The sequence below is a fragment of the Lygodium microphyllum genome, chromosome 2 (assembly GCF_053477565.2).
Source record: "Lygodium microphyllum isolate KBCC chromosome 2, Lygodium_microphyllum_v1.1.10, whole genome shotgun sequence".
In the NCBI taxonomy this organism is placed as follows: Eukaryota; Viridiplantae; Streptophyta; class Polypodiopsida; order Schizaeales; family Lygodiaceae; genus Lygodium; species Lygodium microphyllum.
Genome location: NC_141136.1, coordinates 125,590,680 through 125,596,674, shown reverse-complemented (window position 1 = coordinate 125,596,674; position 5,995 = coordinate 125,590,680).

Sequence of the window (5,995 nt, the reverse complement as noted above, 5' to 3'; positions counted from 1 at the left end):
GTCTCCTTGGCAAAGAGTTGATGCTGCCTCAACACATCAAACACCTGCCTCATATGCCAAAGGTGATCCTTCAGTGATCTACTATAGATGAGGATGTCATCAAAGAAAACCAACACAAATCTGAAATGAAAGGGCTGAAATATTTTGTTCATTAAGCTCTGAAAGGTGGCTGGTGCATTAGTTAACCCAGAAGGCATAGCTAAGAAATGATAAAGCTCTCGATTAGTCTGAAATGTTGTTTTGATCTCATCCCTTGCCCTCATGCGAATCTGGGGATAGCCTGACCTCAAATCTATCTTTATAAAGTACCTATCCCCCTTGAGCTCATCTAGCAAGTCATCTATGCATGGAATGGGATACATGTTCTTTACGGTGATCTTATTAAGATCCCTGTAGCCTATGCACATCCTGAAAGATCCATCCTTCTTTTTTACCAATAACAAGGAAGCATATGGTGAAGAACTAGGCTCAATAAATCCCATGTCCAGTAATTCTTTGACTTGTTTGGCAACTTCTTCTCTTTCACACCTAGACAATTTGTAAGGTGGCTTGTTTGCAAGCTTTGACTGAGGCTCCACATCTATGGGATGATCAACCGCCCTATTAGGGGGTAGTTCTGTAGGTACTTGGAAGAGGTCCTTGTACTCTTCTAAAAGAGCTCTCAATACTAAATTCTTTACTATTTTAGTGGATTGATCTGAATTTTCTTTATTTAACTGCAATACAAAGATTTGGGACCGTCTCTTGAAGTTGTTTGCTGGTAATAAGGTGAAATTCACTGTTATTTTGAATTCCTTGCAAGTGATTGAGCTGTCCCGTACTGGCAAACTCCTATAAGCAAGGAAAAATCCATGGTTTTAGTGCCCAAAGTTTTCAGCCAATCACAACCCAAGACAACATCTATAGGCCCCATTTCCAATGCAATTAAATCCATTTGCTGTCCAAAATTTTTAGCAAGCTGAATATTAACAGCAGGGCATACTTGAGTGCTAATTTCTTCATCCCCATTGGAAACTTGCACCTTCAATGGCTATTGTAAATCAATGGGAAAACACTTTAGCATGTCCATAGCTCTATTAATGAAACTATGAGTGCTACCACTATCTACAAGTATAAACACATCCTTCCCATGAGTTTTGCCCTTAATACATAATGTGTTAGGGCTTGTGGATCCTATTCAAGCATACATAGATATGGTATAAATAGTGGCAACATGTATTTCACCATGTGGTTCATTCTTTCCACCCATATCCCATGATACACGACCACCTTGGTCAAAAGGAAAAGACTCAGTAGGGTCAAAGAACACTTCTTGACCAAACTCTTCATCAGCATCATCCATTTTAGTAGTCATCATAAAAGCATGTGCATCCTCAGGGTCCTCCTCTGAGTCCTCAAATACCAACATGTTGTGAACATGTGCCTTAGCATATCTAAAAGCACATTTTGAGGCATGATCAGTTGTATACTTCTCGTCACACTTGAAACAAAGCCATTTTTCATTTCTTTCTTTATACAAATCCATGGGAATGGACTTTGGACTACCAAAGGCTAAAGCATTTTTTATTCTTGTTGTCCCCTTGATTATTATCCATTCTCAAGCTGTTTGCGGTTCTAAAATTACTTTGTGGTCTTGAGGCATTAAAAGTGGGGTATGTGGGGATCTTAGGAGTGCCGAATGGCATGTTACCACCAGCATAACTTGCCCCAAACTGTCACAGCCTTACAGCACCTCTTTGTGCCCAAAATGTGACTGCATAGGTCCTCTTTGCTGCCCAAACACTAGTTGAGATGCCTCTCTTTGCTATCCATGCTGAAATGAAGCATCCCATCGATAGTTACAAGAGTACCTCTCAGCCAACTCAATAGCTTTGAACAAATCCGATGGATTTTGAGCTAAAACATCTATCGAGAGTTGGGGATCTAGCCCATACACATACTTGTGTAACTTGGCATCATCACTAATCGACTCAACATACATGGTAAGGTTGAGGAACTAATTTGTGTATTCTCTAACAGTAAGATCGCGCTGTTTAAGGCCATACCATTGGCGAGCAATCTTTTCTTTCTCCACTGGGGCGACACAAATACTTGCACCATGAGTGCCTTGAATGCTTTCCAAAGTCTACTTGCTGATTTTCTCTTTTAATGTACCTCTACCATGTATATGCAAATCCTTCCAAGTGGATGGTTGCAAAATGGATCTTTTGGTCATCACTATGGGGCAAGATGTCAAAATAATCCTCAATCTTGGAAAGCCACTCTTTGAGTTCAGCTAGAGATGATGATTAACCATTGAATTTTGAGAAAATAATCTTGTCTCTTAGCTCTCTTTCATGATTAGGTGGCTGTCCCATATATTCAAACTGAGGCTGATCCACGTGGCTACCCAAAAATGATCCATTGTTAGAGTAATTTCTGCCAAAAGATGGGTGAACTCACATAGATGGCATGGGCCCTTGCGATGGCTGGAAATTACCCTTCATTGCATTGTTCATGGGCTCCTCTTACCTATGTGAAGGCTCTCCCTATTCAAAAGTGCTATTAGGGATGCCCACTCTCCCCAAAATACCTTGGGAGTTCATATTTGCTGCATTCACTGATGGGTCAATCACTCTTTCAGCATGCATACCCAACCTATCCTCATGTTCCTTCCCTTTCATTTGGAATTCCATCTACTTAGTAAGCTGGGGTAGCAAGGGGGTCCATAGTGGTCTTCATTTGACCAATGCCTTCTATCAATTCTCTATGCCTCTCAGCATGCCTTGTCTCATGCGAACTAAGGGTGTTATCATGAGAGTAATCTTCATCTTCCACCTCAAGGTTATTTTCAACCCTCGGGGCACGTGCATCCCTTATTTGTTGCTGGAGGTCATCATTTGCCTTAGTTTTTCCCATGTTCCCTACCATGGCTAAGTGAAGTCCCGTTAGACCCTCGCTCACTGTTTTGCTCGTGACTTGAGCTAGGGAGCTCTGATTGACCCACTTTTTGGTTCAAATCAAAGCTAATAATCCCCTCTTCAAAAAAAGCACAAGCACGCTGCAACAGGTTTAGTACAAAAAATTCTGTAGTAATAACAAATATGTAGCTATTTTGTGCAGTTATGCACCCCGTTTGAGAGCTGTAGGGGATTGTTTTGGCCTGTAAGGGATGGGTAGTGCCGAACTAAAGTGTCAAACTGATAGGGGGTTACTGAGGTATGCAAATACTCTTTGGGGCCTGCTCTTCAGTGCTGGTACTCACTCTTTACCTTTGTAACTGACTGAAAATGTCTACAGCACCCTGTAGGAATTCAAGAGAGCTAAAATATGGTCCCCCGTCTATTGTATGTCTACAACCACTTCTCCCATGGCACCATACATTTCTTTAGCATACATACACATGGTCTACACTGTAACATCATTGTTGAGCATGAAAATGAGCATTCCCATGACCGTGTCACTCACATATGAGCATCATACATGCACTATTTGTTGCATTCACTGTCATAACTACATACATGATTGCATGTGTATCTAAAGATACATTTTAGCATTGATTTTCAGTCATTAATCATTTCAAGTACATCAACAGTACATCAACATGCCATATACATTAGTGGCATAATCCCAAGTACATCAATCTGTCATATACATCAATGGCATCATCATAACATGCCAATTCTCATTATCCCCAAAATATCTCTACACACCTGCAAACAAGTTCGGGCTCCGGATCATCAGGAGGTGGGCAAAGTGCCCCCGGGTGGGTTGTGCACCCCTTCAGGGTCATAATCAGAAGGGGGCTTCAAGGTTCCCTCTTTTGCTTCCGACTCACCTAGAATGTATACATGGCAGACATTTGGTTTAATTAAACAATCAGCATGCTATGCATGGGATCTTAGAAGTAATTCTTTTCATGAAGTGCATGGATTTTGGGAATAGGGGAAGTGCTTACTGAGCAGTGACTCACTGCTATCTCACCTCATTTACAATGGATTTCAGATATTAGTTTATGCTCAAACAATCATCACAAGTCAAGAGATTAGGGTGAGGTAATCACTAAACAATAGTAAAAACTTTAGCATAGAATGGGCCATTTTCAATGCAAGAAAGCCTAAGAGAGGACTGAGATTAAATTGGCAGAATGTAAGCATTGAAACCTTCAATAAAATGCATGATTGACTACTTGAATCTCTCCCAACAATAGGCTTTTTGGCTCAACAATAGGATGGAAATAAAAGAGAGTTCAAGAGTCAATTACCTCTTTGATTAGTAAAGAAGGGCTAAGAATCAATGGCCAATATCCCAAGGTTGCTCTCCAATGCTCCAATTAGCTTCATGATGACAAAGCTTCAGCCAAGAATTGAGTCTTCAAGCTTGATTCTTCAATGGGAGAATGAGGGGTTGAGCTTCAGTAGATCCATGCATGCTTGAAGGCCATAAGAAGAAGAATCTCCCAAATTTTAACCCCATAATGCCTTCCCATGCTCCAAACCTCTTCCAAATTGGTAGGCAAGCTCCATTGATAGCAAAGACTCCAATCTTTAGACCCCAGGACCCAATCTTGAAGGGAACTTGAAGAAATTCAAGGTTCTTGGACTATGGCTATGGCTGCCCCAAATGTCAAGCCTCCATTTCTGCTTCCATCTTCAAATACAAGCTTCTTGATGCTTGCTTCTTCAAAGATTCTTGTAGGCACAAGCTTCTGGACCCAAAAGAGGGAAAATCCCTCAAGATTTAGTGAGCTTTGAGCAAAATTTCATGGCTGTCCATGGCCTGCACCTATTAGGGTTTCAGGGATCAAGAGAGCTCAAGAAAGGTGAGAAGAAGGCTTCATCCATGTCAAGACCACCTGCTGGAAGCTGGAGAAGAGAGCCAAGATGGAGAAGAAGCTCTAGATGACGATTATTTGCTTAGATTGCAGCCCCAAAATTTGCACCGCAAATCACGGGCTGCTACCTGGGGAGAGAGGGAAGGTCCAACCATTCAAGAGACAGCTTGAGATGAAGGTTAGAAGCCTTGGGAAGCTCTGGAAAAGTCATGAAGATCATTAAAGGTGGAGTAGAGAAGATGTATTGTGTTTTCTCCTCCATGGAATCTTGGTAAGAGCTTGGGAATGAGGAGAGAGAAGACTCAATGTGAAAAGTCTTTCCTAACTCCTATGACCACTGTCTTTAGAAATTTACCTTCAAATTTGACCCAAAATGACCCACGAGCTGCCAAATCCAGTCTTCCAGCCTCTAAACTTGGTCCAAGGACTCCATTAATGCTCCTAACTGCTATCTCCTTGTCCTTGACCTCCGGGTCCTTCAGTGCTCCTCCATTTTAGTACCTATCCCTATGTACCTAAAGCTTCTTGGATTTTTAATTGAAAAGGATGGTAACTGAGCATGTAAGGTAACTAAATGGATCAGAACCAAAGCTCTGATACCACTTGTCAAGAAGAGGAGAGGAGAGAGAGAGAGAGAGAAGAAGAGGAGAGAGAGTGTGCAAAAGAGAGAGAAAGACTACAGGAAGAGAGAGAAAGAGAGTGACGAGGAGAGAGAAAGACAACAAGAGAGAGAAAGAATCCATGAAAGCTTGGAGAGAGAAATGAAGATGAAAGGAGACTTGTATTATTATCTCATGGTGAAAAATCAAGTCCCTAACACCTTATATACCAACCAATGTAGCTAGTATTTCCCCATTATTAAATCCCCTCTCTTACAGATTCAATATATGCTTGTGCTATTGCCAAAGAATAAGAGGAGAATGCTAGAAAGTATCCAATTCTAGAGGCAGAATAGTCAGGTGCATAGTCAAAAATTTAAATGACCACCATCTTTTCAAAAAACATACCTCTATGGGCATTATATTGTAATTCAAAGTAGGCAAGAACCCTTGCAAGAGCTTTTATAAAAAGAATGGGCCCTAAGGCCTCCTCTGAGAAAGTGCTATGTAAAATCAAAAGAATATGAGGATCAATTCTAGCAAGGTAGTGTCTAAGTGCAACATTCTTAACAGAGCCACCACT